Source organism: Pseudophryne corroboree, chromosome 7, assembly GCF_028390025.1.
Source record: "Pseudophryne corroboree isolate aPseCor3 chromosome 7, aPseCor3.hap2, whole genome shotgun sequence".
Lineage (NCBI taxonomy): Eukaryota > Metazoa > Chordata > Amphibia > Anura > Myobatrachidae > Pseudophryne > Pseudophryne corroboree.
Window position 1 is genome coordinate 266,528,590 of NC_086450.1, and position 15,650 is coordinate 266,544,239.

General features: G+C 48.4%; 1 protein-coding gene across 1 annotated transcript in view; it reads left to right on the plus strand.

Moving 5' to 3' along the window:
* Positions 1–15,650, plus strand: part of PFKL (phosphofructokinase, liver type) — an 800,878-nt gene that overhangs the window by 162,599 nt on the left and 622,629 nt on the right. The gene's annotated exons all lie outside the window — the stretch shown is intronic.

Consider the following 15,650-nt stretch of genomic DNA (forward strand, 5'->3'; position numbering starts at 1 on the left):
GTCGCATCTTCAGATGCACCAGCGGATAACCCTGTCTCCAAGGACAAGGGTATCTCTTCTGTGGTGGTTGCAGAGTGCTCATCTATTGGAGGGCCGCAGATTCGGCATACAGGATTGGATCCTGGTGACCACGGACGCCAGCCTGAGAGGCTGGGGAGCAGTCACACAAGGAAGAAACTTCCAGGGCGTGTGGTCGAGCCTGGAAACATCTCTTCACATAAACATTCTGGAACTAAGAGTAATCTACAATGCTCTAAGCCAGGCAGAACCTCTGCTTCAAGGAAAACCGGTGTTGATCCAGTCGGACAACATCACGGCAGTCGCCCATGTGAACAGACAGGGCGGCACAAGAAGCAGGAGTGCAATGGCAGAAGCTGCAAGGATTCTTCGCTGGGCAGAGAATCATGTGATAGCACTGTCAGCAGTGTTCATCCCGGGAGTGGACAACTGGGAAGCAGACTTCCTCAGCAGACACGACCTTCACCCGGGAGAGTGGGGACTTCATCCAGAAGTTTTCCACATGCTGGTAACCCGTTGGGAAAGACCAATGGTGGACATGATGGCGTCTCGCCTCAACAAAAAACTGGACAGGTATTGCGCCAGGTCAAGAGATCCGCAGGCAATAGCTGTGGACGCGCTGGTAACGCCTTGGGTGTACCAGTCGGTGTATGTGTTTCCTCCTCTGCCTCTCATACCAAAAGTATTGAGAATTATACGGCAAAGAGGCGTAAGAACGATACTAGTGGTTCCGGATTGGCCAAGAAGGACTTGGTACCCGGAACTTCAAGAGATGATCACGGAAGATCCGTGGCCTCTACCTCTGAGAAGGGACTTGCTTCAGCAGGGTCCCTGTCTGTTTCAAGACTTACCGCGGCTGCGTTTGACGGCATGGCGGTTGAACGCCGGATCCTAAAGGAAAAAGGCATGCCGGAAGAAGTCATTCCTACTTTGATTAAAGCAAGGAAGGAAGTAACCGCGCAACATTATCACCGCATTTGGCGAAAATATGTTGCGTGGTGCGAGGATCGGAGTGCTCCGACGGAGGAATTTCAACTGGGTCGATTCCTACATTTCCTGCAATCAGGATTGTCTATGGGTCTCAAATTGGGATCTATTAAGGTTCAAATTTCGGCCCTGTCGATTTTCTTCCAAAAAGAATTGGCTTCAGTTCCTGAAGTCCAGACTTTTGTTAAGGGAGTGCTGCATATACAGCCCCCTGTGGTGCCTCCAGTGGCACCGTGGGATCTCAATGTTGTTTTGGACTTTCTCAAATCTCATTGGTTTGAACCACTAAAAACTGTGGATTTGAAGTATCTCACATGGAAAGTGACCATGCTACTAGCCCTGGCTTCGGCCAGGAGAGTGTCAGAACTGGCAGCTTTATCTTACAAAAGCCCATATCTGATTTTCCATTCGGACAGGGCAGAACTGCGGACTCGTCCGCATTTTCTCCCTAAGGTGGTGTCAGCATTTCATCTGAACCAACCTATTGTAGTGCCTGCGGCTACAAGCGACTTGGAGGACTCCAAGTTGTTGGACGTTGACAGAGCTTTAAAAATATACATTTCAAGGACAGCTGGAGTCAGGAAATCTGACTCGCTGTTTATACTATATGCTCCCAACAAGTTGGGCGCTCCTGCGTCTAAGCAGACTATTGCTCGCTGGATTTGTAGTACGATTCAGCTTGCACATTCTGTGGCAGGCCTGCCACAGCCAAAATCGGTAAAAGCCCACTCCACAAGGAAGGTGGGTTCTTCTTGGGCGGCTGCCCGAGGGGTCTCGGCATTACAACTCTGCCGAGCGGCTACGTGGTCGGGGGAGAACACGTTTGTAAAATTCTACAAATTTGATACCCTGGCTAAGGAGGACCTGGAGTTCTCTCATTCGGTGCTGCAGAGTCATCCGCACTCTCCCGCCCGTTTGGGAGCTTTGGTATAATCCCCATGGTCCTTTCAGGAACCCCAGCATCCACTAGGACGATAGAGAAAATAAGAATTTACTTACCGATAATTCTATTTCTCGGAGTCCGTAGTGGATGCTGGGCGCCCATCCCAAGTGCGGATTATCTGCATTACTTGTACATAGTTACAAAAATCGGGTTATTATTGTTGTGAGCCATCTTTTCAGAGGCTCCGCTGTTATCATACTGTTAACTGGGTTTAGATCACAGGTTGTACGGTGTGATTGGTGTGGCTGGTATGAGTCTTACCCGGGATTCATAAATCCTTCCTTATTGTGTACGCTCGTCCGGGCACAGTACCTAACTGAGGCTTGGAGGAGGGTCATAGGGGGAGGAGCCAGTACACACCACCTGATCGTAAAGCTTTACTTTTTGTGCCCTGTCTCCTGCGGAGTCGCTATTCCCCATGGTCCTTTCAGGAACCCCAGCATCCTCTACGGACTCCGAGAAATAGAATTATCGGTAAGTAAATTCTTATTTTTACACGTGCTGCTCTTTTTCTCTGGAATTTTCTACCTCTCCACCTCAGACTCTCCACATCTCTACAAATCTTCAAACGGGCTCTCAAGACCCACTTCTTCCCCAAACCCAGCCAAATCTCATCCTAACCCTCTGTTCCACGCTCACTGTCTGCCCCTCCCCTCATGTGCTTTTCCTTCTCTTACTTAAACCATTTTTGACAGCACCAAATCAACAGTGCCTTCTGCTGATACAACTATGTTTATGTACCTTGTACTTTCTGCAGTGGGGTACACTGTGATTCCACAGGGAATTACATCTGGGTGTAGAGTTGGATCTTGATCCGAGGCACCAACAGGCTAAAAGCTTTGACTGTTCCCAGGATGCATAGCGTTGCCTCCTCAGTGCAGGCAGCCAACAGGGGAAAAAGCTTTTATTGAAGAAAAAAAGACTTCAAGGGCCGCAGCTATGGTGGCCAATCCCGGGATTGGGATCGGTGGGATTTAGGGGCAAAAATGGCCGGGATTCAATCCTGGGATTGGAAGCTCCAATCCCGGGGATTGAGGGATCAGCGTTGAGAGTCCACAGGATGCTCAGACGCTGCCCGGCTTCCTTCTTCCGGCTCCCCAGCGTAGAGAGGTCACGCTGCACAGTCAGCTGCTGCAGGGAGCTGCCAGGAGATATTAGAGGTTGTTCCCCACCCACCCGCCCCCGGTATATGGTGAGTAATGTGTGCGGGGCGGGCGGGCGGGCGGGTTGGGTGGGTTGAGGGGGCGGCCACATAACTAAAAGCCAATCCCGGGAATCCCGGGATTGGCCATTTTTCAATCCCGATACCCGGGATTGAAAAAATGGCCCGGGATTGGCTTCCCTAGCTGCAGCACATGCACTTAGGAGTACTATATGTCATACTGACACATCGTGCTGCAGCTCCCTCACCTTCCCCAGTGGCGCTGTATACTCCCGCGCCCTGTATGCTGTGTACTTACAGCGGAGGGCTCCGGTCACTTCAAGGGCACACACACTTGCCGCCGCTCTCCTGGATCGCATGGCCGCACATCTAGGGAGGAGGTAAGAGGGTCCCCCAGGCGGGAACCGCTGAAATCGCAATCCGGTGCGGTCTATGGGAGGCGGACAGCGCGCTGGCGTGGACACTGTGGCCGTACAGGGACTCCACTAGACCACCAGGGCACAGGCAGAGGTCGGATTAAGATATAATCCGTTTAACATAGGCACACAGTACCCGGCGGTGAAGTCCAGCAAGGGGATAAGGCTCTGACCTGTAGCCCCTCCCCCAGCCACAAGCGCCATTTACAGCAAATGTTCCCGCCCCGGAGCTGCATCTCTCTCTCCCTCACTCCCTGTCAGCGTTTGGACGCCATTACACACACAGATGCGCTGACTCTGGGACTGCTGGGCAATGCCTCCTCTGTAAAGCCGCCTGCATCATCAGCGCTGTGCATTTACAGAACACTTAAGTATTCTACATGTCATTTAGACAGTGTTAGTTAAGATACAGGGATATTTAGTACAAGTATTCTGTGATATTCATCAAGTCTTTACTGTTCATTGTTATATCTATATTCATACATAGCTTTACTTAGTAGTACAGTTACTTAGTATTGCTAGTCCAGTGCAGTTTTATTGTTGTTTGTAATAATTTCTGCATTGTACATGTGACTGTGTGTGTGCCAATAGCTGCTGTGTGGTCTATACTCCTTGTATCTCACACATACTGTATTGCTATCCCTATTTCTCTGGCTGGGTCCACAGGATTATCCACAGGATAACATTGGGATATTGTCGAGCGACAGCGAAAATGGCACCAACACGGTCACGAGCTTTCTGGCCTCCCAGGATGCATTGGGGCCTCCACTATATAGTCCCGCCCACTGACTCGGTCAGATCAGTTTTTTGCTTGGTGCGGCAGGAAGCCGCATGGTCACAGGGCTGCTGTGAAAGCAGCCTAAAGTTTTCATTACTTTATTTTTATAGACTTACTGTTTTGGTTTGAGCGACTTCTCTTAACAGCGTCTTAAACGTGTATTAGAAAGAGTCGCTCCAACAACTCCCCACCGGGTCGCAACAACGCTTACCTTCGCGGTACAGTGCTGTCTCGACGGGCGTCTGTGTCGGATGTTCTAGCAGGTCCAGCAGACGTTACCAGGCTGTGGCCGGAGCATGGGGAGACAGTGAGTATATGGACTTCCTCTTACTAGAGGGGTCAGGACACAGCTACGCTGATTTGGTGGAGACTACAAACAGCGTGTTGATGCGCCGAACATCTCGAGTGTGACAGCGCTACGCTCCGGGGATCATAGGCGCCAGGACTAGGTGAGGCCGCGATCCTGGGAGTTTAAGTCAACAGGGGGTTTCAGACGCTCTCCTGGCCGTCCCTCCTCCGAGTTCATGGCCAGTTCCCGCGGGTCTCTCGTTTCATGAACTGAATGACCTCACTTCCGGCTCAGACGCTACCACGAGGGTACTCGGTCGCAGCTTAGACGCTGCGGTTGTGTACACTGGATATAAACCCGCCCAGACCGAGTCGCAGGCCTTTAGTGTCTGCATGCACGTGGAGTCGCTCAGCGTCCGTGTCCGTTATCAGTTACCAAGAGCGGCAGTGTACACCAGTAGCGTCTGAATCCACTCAGCGTCTTTCGAGCATCTTTGCTTGGATATGGAAGTGCGGTGAGTCTCCCTGTATCCCGCTCCCTGGAGGCAGGGTATACAGTACTAAAAATTCCTTCTACTTCTTAGTGTGCACTGTTAATTTTTAGTACCTATTGCATATGAGACCTGTGTATTACTGTGTTTTCTGCATGTTATGTTGAAAAAGAACCAGTTAAACAGAAGTACAAATTTCCTACTTATGTATAAGTTATTATGGAGGTTGTATTCTCATATGACAATGTCTAATGCTTTAACATGTGACTGACTGCTAGTATGTGTGCTGACTTTTCTGTGTAATGTCAGTCCTGTTCTGACCCTCAAATCAGGTGCACTGTGGTCAGATTGATCTCACCTCTATATACTGATTATAGGGTGTGGTTCAGTTACAAAATTGTGTAGTCAATATCAGAAAAAATGTCTGTGAGCGGCAAAAGTGATGAGGAGAATTTGTCAAGCACTCCCATAGCCCTAACATGCTTATCTTGTAAGTCAGGGGTAATTGATATGATTCAATTGGTCACTTATGAGGGTTTGTGTGCAAACTGTTTCGCTTTTCAGCGAAGTAAAAAACAGGAGTTAGTTCAACCTCCAGTAGAGCCACCATGGAATATGTTCGCAAAGACTCTGTCTTCAATAGCGGACAGGTTAGCTCCAGTAGCACCACGTCAGGGGTTAGGTTACACTATGAACCCATACATGCAGCTCCCTTCCTATGGTTTGGTTCCAGTAGCCTCTACAAGCAACCAAGGGGTAGGTAAGACTAAGACAGATACGTCTGTATGGCAGACTACACAAGAGGATACATCGGATGATGATGCGGAAACAATAGATTCAACTCCGTATGATGATCAGTCGCAGAGCTTTAGTTCAGATGATGTAGCTGAACTCATTAATGCAGTAAAGGCTGTGCTTTCTCTGGAAGAACCAGCCAAGACAGCGTTAAAAGCAAAAGCACCTGTATTCAAACGAACAAAGTCAGTGAAAGCTGAATTTCCAGCGTCAGAGGAGTTGACGGAAATGATGGATGAGTCTTGGGCAGCGCCCGGTAAAAAGTATAAGATTCCTAGGAGATGGGATTCTTATTATCCATCTCCTGCTGGAGATTGTTCGAAGAGAGAAGTTCCTCCAAAAGTAGATGCACATGTTCTGCAACTCGTGCACAAATCTGCTTTGCCACTGTCATCTACCTGTTTGAATGATGTCACAGACAGGAGGGTAGAGAGCCTATTGAAAAATATTTTTTCTCTTGTGGGTGCAGTGGCAAGACCTGCTATGGCTTCGGCCTGGGTAGCAAAGGCAATGGGCGAATGGATAGAGGAACTAGAGAATGACATCCCCTCTCCTACTAGGGAGCAAGAGGATCGTCTTTGCCGTTTAAGACAATCTGCCCAGTATTTAGAAGAAGCAGCCATTGATGTAGGCACTGTTGCTTCTAAAGCTTCAGCCCTGGCAGTAGTCGCTCGCAGAGCAGTCTGGCTACGGACCTGGAAGGCAGATGCGGAGTCCAAGAAGGAATTGGAAGCATTGCCTTTCATGGGTAATATATTATTTGGAAAACCTTTATCGGATATCCTAGAGTCAGAGGCTGAATCGAAGAAGGTCAGATTTCCGGCTACCTACAACCCTAAGTCCAAGGGTTTAAAATTTCGCTCATTTCGCTGGCAAAGCAAAGCGAAAGGTAAAGAGGAGCCTAAACAACCCCAGTTTAAAAGGGGTAGGAAGCAGTGGGCTAGCAAAAAGCCAGCTTCCAAACCTGAACAGAAACCCTCAGCCTGAAGAGACGGGCCTCCGCCTGGAGGATTCCAGGGTTGGGGGCCGACTCCTGCAATTTGCACACACATAGCAACAGTCAACAACAGATGCCTGGGTGCAGAAGGTAGTATCTCAGGGGTATGGGTTCCCATTCAGGAGGCAGCCTCCTCAAATATTTTTTTGCACCAGCCCGTCTCGTATAGAGTCGAAGGCCAATGCCCTGCAAGAAGCAGTCCAAAAATTACTGCAGTCAGGTGTGATTGTCCCAGTACCTCCATCACAAAAGGGACAGGGGTATTACTCTAATCTGTTTCTAATCCAGAAACCAAATGGGTCATATCGACCAATTCTAAATCTGAAGATGTTGAACAATTACATATGGATCCCGAAGTTCCACATGGAGACGTTACGCTCCATAATGTTGGCTATGGAACCGGGAGACTATATGGTATCTCTGGATGTGCGGGATGCTTACCTACATGTGCCTATAGCACTATCACATCAGTGTTACCTCAGGTTTGCCATCCTCAAGGAACACTTCCAGTTCCAAGCTCTGCCCTTCGGGCTAGCTACAGCACCCAGGGTGTTTACCAAGATCATGGTGGTTATGGCAGCTTGTCTGCGCAAACAAGGGATAAGGATATTCCCATACCTAGACGACCTATTAATCTTCGCACAGTCGCAAGATTTACTGTTGAGCCATCTCCAACAGACGATAGTTTGTTTACAGAGACACGGGTGGCTCATAAATTGGGAGAAGTCGTCCCTGAATCCATCACAGTGGATGGTTCATTTGGGAGCCATATTGGATTCAGACCTACAGAGAGTTCTCTTACCAGAGAAGAAAATAGTCAAGGTGCAGGTCATGGCTCAGGAAGCGTTGCAAGCCCAGACAATGTCAGTCCATGCAGCAATGCGACTGTTGGGTCTGATGGTATCAACGTTCGACATGGTGGAATATGCGCAATTCCACTCCAGACCATTGCAGCATCTCATTTTGACAAAATGGAACGGAAATCATCAAACAATAAAGAAGCAGATGATAAAGATTCCAGTAAATGTAAAAAGGTCTCTAGCATGGTGGCTACAGACAGACCATTTAAACAAGGGGAGACCCTTTTGGATAAAAGAGTGGCAAGTCCTGACGACAGATGCCAGCCTGCAAGGTTGGGGGGCGGTACTCGGAAGCCTATGGTTCCAGGGAAAATGGACCGCAAGGGAAATTCGCCTGCCGATAAATCTGTTAGAAATAAGAGCCATTTACTTGGCCCTAGTTCAGGCAAAGGACAATCTACAAGGAAGACCAGTCCAGATCCGCTCAGACAATGCGACGGCAGTAGCATACCTAAATCATCAAGGAGGGACTCACAGCAAGAGTCTGATGGAGGAAGTAACTCCCATTCTAAAGTGGGCAGAACTCCATCTCCCAGCATTGTCAGCAGTATTTGTCACGGGTGTACTAAATTGGGAAGCGGATTTTCTCAGTCGGCACACCATTCAGGAAACCGAATGGGCACTACACCCAGAAGTGTTTCAGACACTGGTGAACAGATGGGGTCTACCGGAGATAGACCTTATGGCGTCTCGTCTAAACAACAAAGTTCCGAGGTACGGATCAAGAACAAGGGACCCAGGAGCAGTCCTGGTAGACGCACTGTCAGTAGAATGGAGGTTTCAGCTGGCATATCTGTTCCCTCCAATATCTCTGTTACCCAGAGTAGTGAGAAAGATAAAACAGGCAAAAGGAGCAATCATTCTAATGGCTCCAGCTTGGCCAAGAAGGCATTGGTACACAGATCTGTGGAGAATGTCCGTGGAAGCACCGATGCTGCTCCCTCAACGTCCAGATCTGTTAATGCAGGGTCCTTGTTGTCAGTCATCTGGATCGCCTGTCTTTGACGGCGTGGCTGTTGAAACCTCTATCTTAGAGGCTAAAGGATTTTCAAAGCAAGTAATCCAAACCATGCTTAGAGCAAGAAAGCCTTCTTCGGCCCGTGTATATCATAGAATATGGCAAGCCTATATTCATTGGTGTTCTGGAAAAAATTACAATCCAAGAGCCTTTAAAGTAGCTAGAATTTTGGATTTTCTGCAGGCAGGATTGGATAAGGGGTTGAAGGTTGCTTCCTTGAGGGTGCAAGTCTCAGCGTTGACTGTATGGTTTCAGCAGAAGATTGCTGACCTACAGGATGTACGTACTTTTTTCCAAGGAGTTGTACATATTCAACCTCCATTTGTTCCTCCTGCAGCTCCCTGGGATTTGAATTTAGTTCTTAAATTTCTCCAGGGTCCTTTGTTTGAACCACTTGAGAGAGCGGATCTTAAGTGGTTAACGGTTAAAGTTCTTTTTTTACTGGCAATGGCGTCAGCCAGAAGAGTGTCAGATTTAGGAGCATTATCATGTAAGTCTCCTTTCCTAAGTTTTTTTCCAGACAGAGCAGTTCTCAGAACGAGATCTAGTTATCTTGCAAAGGTGGTGTCAAAGTTTCACCTGAATGAAGAGATTGTAGTCCCAGCTTTTCAGGTATCGGGACTATCTGCGGGAGAAGCGTCACTGGACGTGGTCCGGTCTTTAAAAATCTACATAGATCGTAATAGTGCCATCAGGAAAACAGATTCCCTCTTCATCCTCTACGGATTCCATAGGAGAGGTTGGCCTGCTAGTCTGAAACAGACGCTGGCGAGATGGCTCCGAATGGTAATATCTGAAGCTTATTCTCATGCAGATCTCCCTATTCCGGCTAATGTCTCTGCACACTCTACACGTAAGGTAGGTCCTTCTTGGGCAGCACAACAGGGTGCTTCAGCAGAACAGATATGTAGGGCAGCCACATGGTCTTCCATAAACACATTCATCAGACATTATGCCTTGGATACTTTTGCCTCTCATGACGCAGACTTCGGGCGAAAGGTCCTCCTGTGCAATCAGGAGCGTCCCCACCACTAAAATGGCTTTGGGAATCCCAATGTTATCCTGTGGATAATCCTGTGGACCCAGCCAGAGAAATGAACGTTATGGTAAGAACTTACCGTTGATAACGTGATTTCTCTTATGTCCACAGGTATCCACAGGGATCCCACCCGGACGCATCTGATTTGAGGATCTAGACAAACACTAAAAACCTCTTCCTTCTTGTATGGAAGGGTGTGCATGTGTGTTCTTATCGCCTGTACAGGTCTCTACCTAATGTTCCTGCCTATAATCGCTGTGGAAAGAACTGATCTGACTGAGTCAGTGGGCGGGACTATATAGTGGAGGCCCCAATGCATCCTGGGAGGCCAGAAAGCTCGTGACCGTGTTGGTGCCATTTTCGCTGTCGCTCGACAATATCCCAATGTTATCCTGTGGATACCTGTGGACATAAGAGAAATCACGTTATCAACGGTAAGTTCTTACCATAACGTTCATATTCTGTACCCTGAAGGGGGCTAAGTGCATCAGGGTTCTCATATAATATAGTGTTTCACAGGATTTACTATTTTGGTATTTTTCTCTGTGTTTCAGTCACCATATACCTCTTAATTTTTCTGTTTGTGCTCTGCTCTGCAGTCACACTATACAGGGGAATTTTGTCAGGTACTTTGTCTGCTTATATTGTACTGTTATGCCCTAAGGTTACGCTTTCATATAATGTCAGCTAAAAAAGGGTGGTAAATCCATAGGTGACCCTGCACCATGCAGTGCTGACGCCACGGATCTTTCAGAAGAAAACATTGCAGCGGAGGGTTCAGGTGCTGGGGGTTCTATACCCCCTAGTCAGTCTGCAGCAACGGGGGCACGTTAAGACCCACCTTTAGGCTGCTTTCTCTAATTTACTGACTACGCTAGTTACTAGACTTGCGCTCACTGTGGGACCTCCTGTGCCATTACAGCCACATATTGGGGGTAATTCCAAGTTGATCGCAGCAGGAAGTTTTTTAGCAGTTGGGCAAAACCATGTGCAGTGCAGGGGGGGCAGATATAACATTTGCAGAGAGAATTAGATTTGGGTAGGTTATTTTGTTTCTGTGCAGGGTAAATACTGGCTGCTTTTTTTTACACTGCAATTTAGATTGCAGATTGAACTCACCACACCCAAATCTATCTCTCTCTCTGCATGTTATATCTGCCTCCCCTGCACTGCACATGGTTTTGCCCAACTGCTAAAAAATTTCCTGCTGCGATCAACTTGGAATTACCCCTATTGTCCCTGCAGTTAATCCGCCATGGACAAGATACTCTGTCCTCACAGTTACAACAATTATATCAGTCTTTGACTAAGCAAAATCCTAACCCTTGCTCGCCTAGGACCAAGGGGTCATTTAAGCGGGCCATTACTTCCTCACAATCCACACATGTTTCGGATACTTCATCCGATGAAGATGGCGCATATACTGACCCCTCAGACACTGAAGCAGATGCTTCTGATTGGGAATCTATGACACAAGTGGATGTTCCTGACAGGGCTATCAGGTTGTTTCTTCAGATTGATGATGACGAAGAACCTACCTCTAAGAAACCAGACATATTCAATCGTCAGAAGGTTACTAAATTAGTTTTACCTCATTCTGACCACTTAGTTGCTATACGTAAGGAATCCTGGTAATATCCAGGAAATAAATTCTCCCTGTCTAAAAAGATGCTAGCTCGTTATCCCCTCACTGCAGAGTTTAGCAAAAATTGGGAAACACCGCCGCCGGTGGATTCACAAGTTGCTCATCTGGTGGTGTCTTCTGCTCTGTCTGTCACTACCGTCACCTCGTTGAAGGGACCGACGGATAAGCGTGTGGAGGGTTGATTGAAGTCCATTTACACTCTTGCAGGAGCTGTGCATAGGCCCACTATAGCGGCTTCTTGGGCTGCAAAAGCTATTGAGGCCTGGGTTCAGGAAGTTGAAGCGGAGCTACCTTCTAATTTTCCTGATAATGCTAGACAGTGTCTCTCGTATATTTTTACAGCCTCTCATTATATTCAGGAGGCGCCATCTGATGCTGGTGTGCTGGCGGCCAAAGCGTGTACTATGTCCATTTTGGCTCGCAGGATTCTCTGGTTGCGGACCTGGTCTGTTGATCTGGACTCTAAAAAGACCTTGGAGGAGATCCCGTTTAAGGGAAGCATACTTTTTGGGGAAGATCTCAACAAGCATCTGCTAAGACTGCATGTCTGCCTAGTACTACTCAGTCGGCACCGAAGGCTAAGAGTACTTCCTTTTGTTCCTTTCGACCTCCAGGTAAGGCAAAGGGTCAGGCGTAAACGAAACAGGCTCGCACTTCCAAATTCACTAAGCCCAAACCAAAACGTGCCTAGGCTGCCTGTCAGCCTGCTTCCAAAATAGACAAGCCTACTGCATGACAGGGCGGGCCTCCCCCTGGGGGATCCCAGGGTGGGAGGCCGACTTCTACGGTTTGCCCAGGTATGGTTACAGATCACTTCGGACGCTTGGGTAAGAGAAGTCGTCATGGTTACGCCATTTCTTTCAAGAAACGTTCCCCTCGCCAGTTTTGCTTGACAAACATCCCTTCGGATCCGGTAAGAGCAAAAATCTTCACTTGGTGGTACAATCCCTACTGGACACAGGAGTGATAGTACCGGTGCCTCTGACTCAGGGAGGCAGGGGGTACTATTCAGCGCTGTTCTTAGTTCCAAAACCGAATGGGTCTACCCGGCCCATTCTCAACCTCAAGTCTTTGAACAAATTTGTGAAAGTTTCCGAATTACGTATGAAAACTCTTCGCTCTATTGTTCTGACTTTGGAGCCCAAGGATTTTATGGTATCCCTGGACATACAGGATGCTTACCTACATATACTTATTGCAGTGTCGCATCAGCAATACCTGCGGTTTGCTATTGGCAACCTCCATTTTCAATTTCAGGCCTTACCTTTTGGTCTGACCATGGCTCCAAGAATTTTCACCAAGGTCATGACTGCTCTGCTCCGCCGTCAGGGTATCAGAATCCTGCCGTATCAGGACGACTTGTTGATCCTGGCGAACTCTCCAGAGATTCTCCTTCGTCATCTGGAACTGACTGTCCAATTCTTGCAAGCCCACGGGTGGCTCATCAACTGGAAGAAATCTTCCCTTGTCCCTGCACAGAGCATGGTGCACCTGGGACCACTGTTGGACACCCACAGCCAGCGGTTGTTTTTGTCTCCGGAAAAGGTCCTGAAACTTCAGGACAAGATATGATGCTTCCTATCCTGCCCACGTGTGTCATTACACTTGGCGATGCAAGTACTAGGCCTCATGGTGTCAGCTTTCGAAATGGTAGAGTACGCTCAATTTCATTCACGCCCTCTGCAGAGGTTATTCCTCCCCAAGTGGGACGGCCTGCCTCACTGGATCAGGACTCGCATGATCTCCTTGACTCCGGAGGTCCGCCTGTCACTGACCTGGTAGCTACAGGACCAACAACTGAGCAGGGGTTGTCCCTTCTGGATCTCCAACTGGGTCCTTCTTACGACGGATGCCAGTCTGCAGGGTTAGGACGTGGTGTTGGAGCAACACTCTCTTCAGGGTCTGTGGACCAAGGAGGAATCTCTCCTCCCGATAAACATTCTGGAGTTGAGGGCAGTGTTCAGTGCTCTGAATCTGGCCCTGCCTCTAGTACAGAACAGGCCAGTTCAAGTACAGTCGGACAGCGCCACAACAGTGCCGTACATAAATCATCAAGGTATCACTCGAAGTCGCATGGCAATGATGGAAGTATCAAAGATTCTTCTATGGGAGAAACGCCATCTGCCAGCCATATCGCCAGTGTTCATTCCAGGCGTCCTCAACTGGGAAGTGGACTTCCTCAGTCGTCAGGACGTACACGCCGGAGAATGGAGGCTTCATCCAGAAGTCTTTCAACTTCTAGTGGACAAGTGGGGCCTACCAGATGTGGACCTGAAGGCATCTCGACACAATCACAAGATTCCGGTCTTCGGAGCAAGGACAAGGGATCCTCAAGCAGCGTTCGTGGATGCGCTGGCAATTCCATGGAACTTTCGGCTGCCATATGTGTTTCCTCCGGTGTCACTCCTGCCCAGGGTAGTAAGGAAGTTCAATCACGAAGGAGGAATACTACTTCTAATCGCTCCAGCATGGCCCAGTAGACATTGGTTCTCAGACTTGCAGGGTTCTCTCGATAGAGCAGTGATGGCTAACCTTGACACTCCAGCTGTTGTTGAACTACATATCCCAGCATGCCCTGTTACAGTTTTGTTATTTGGCCATGCTAAAACTGATGCAGGGTATGCTGGGATGTGTAGTTCAACAACAGCTGGAGTGTCACGGTTAGCCATCACTGCGATAGAGCGTCCTCTTCTACTTCCGCAGCGCCCAGACCTCCTCGTTCAGGGCCCTTGTGTCTACCAGGATTAGGCTCGGCTGGCTTTGACGGCGTGGCTCTTGAAGCTTCAGTACTGAGGGCCAAAGGTTTTTTTGAGGCAGTCATTCAGACCGTAAACCGGTTTCGGCTCGGATTTATCATAGGGTCTGGAATTCTTACTTCGCCTGGTGTGCGACTAACAATTATGATGCATGCAAGTTTGGTACTGCTAAACGTTTGGCTTTCCTGCAACAGGGCTTGAACTTGGTTTCGGAGAAAAATTGCGACTCTGCCTGATGATCATACATTCACTCAGGGTGTTTTACGGATTCAACCTCCCCTGTCCCTCCTGTGGCTTCTTGGGATTTGTCGGTTGTTCTGGATGCCTTACAAGAGTCTACATTTGAACCTCTTGAGTCTGTGGACCTTAATTGGCTTACTCTTAAGGTCTTGTTTTTACTGGCCATTGCCTCTGCTAGACGGGTTTCAGATTTGGGTGCCTTGTCCTGTCGGTCACCCTTTCTGATTTTTCACCGTGACCTTGCGGTTCTTAGAACTAGCCCTGGTTATCTACCTAAGGTGGTGTTGTCTTACCACCTTAACTAAGAGATTGTGGTTCCTGCCTTTACCTCTCCAGGTTTATCCTCCAAAGAGTGGTCTTTGGATGTGGTACGGTCTCTCCGTATTTATGTGAAGAGAACGGCTTTGCTTAGGAGATCTGACTCGCTCTTCGTTCTTGGTTTTCACAAACATGGCTGGCCTGCTAACAAGCAGACCGTGGCCAGATGGATTAGAATGGTGAATGCACATGCTTATGTACAGGCTGGCCTTCCAGCTCCTGCTACCATCAAAGCCCATTCTACTCTGTCTGTTGGACTTTCTTGGGCAGCCAGCCATGGTGCGACCCTTGAACAATTGTGCAAGGCGGCTACATGGTCCTTGGTGAACATTTTCATAAGGTTCTATGCTTTCGATACTTCCGTTTTCCCGGATGCCTCCTTTGGACGCCGGGTTCTTGTGCCCGCTACAGTGTGTCCCCTCCCATGAGGAACTGCTTTAGGACATCCCAGATGTAATTCCCTGTGGAATCACGGTGTACCCCGCTGCAGAAAAGGAGATTCATGGTAAGAACTTACCTTTGTTAAATCTCTTTCTGTGAGGTACACTGGATTCCACAGGGCGCCCACCCTGACGCACTTAGCTTCTTTGGGTTTGTATGGCATTAGCCACTGTTACCTTCTCCTGTTGTGACAATGTAGTGTATGTGGCTACTAACTGTGTCATCTCTCTTATCTGCTACTGCATTGGACTAGTTAACAAAATTGAGCTCCAGTGCCTGGAGGCGGTGATATAGAGAAGGCGGCGCTATGTATCCTGGGAACAGTCAAAGCTTTTAGCCTGTTGGTGCCTCGGATCAAGATCCAACTCTACACCCAGATGTAATTCCCTGTGGAACCTAGTGTACCTCACAGAAAGAGATTTACAAAGGTAAGTTCTTACCATAAATCTCCTTATTCC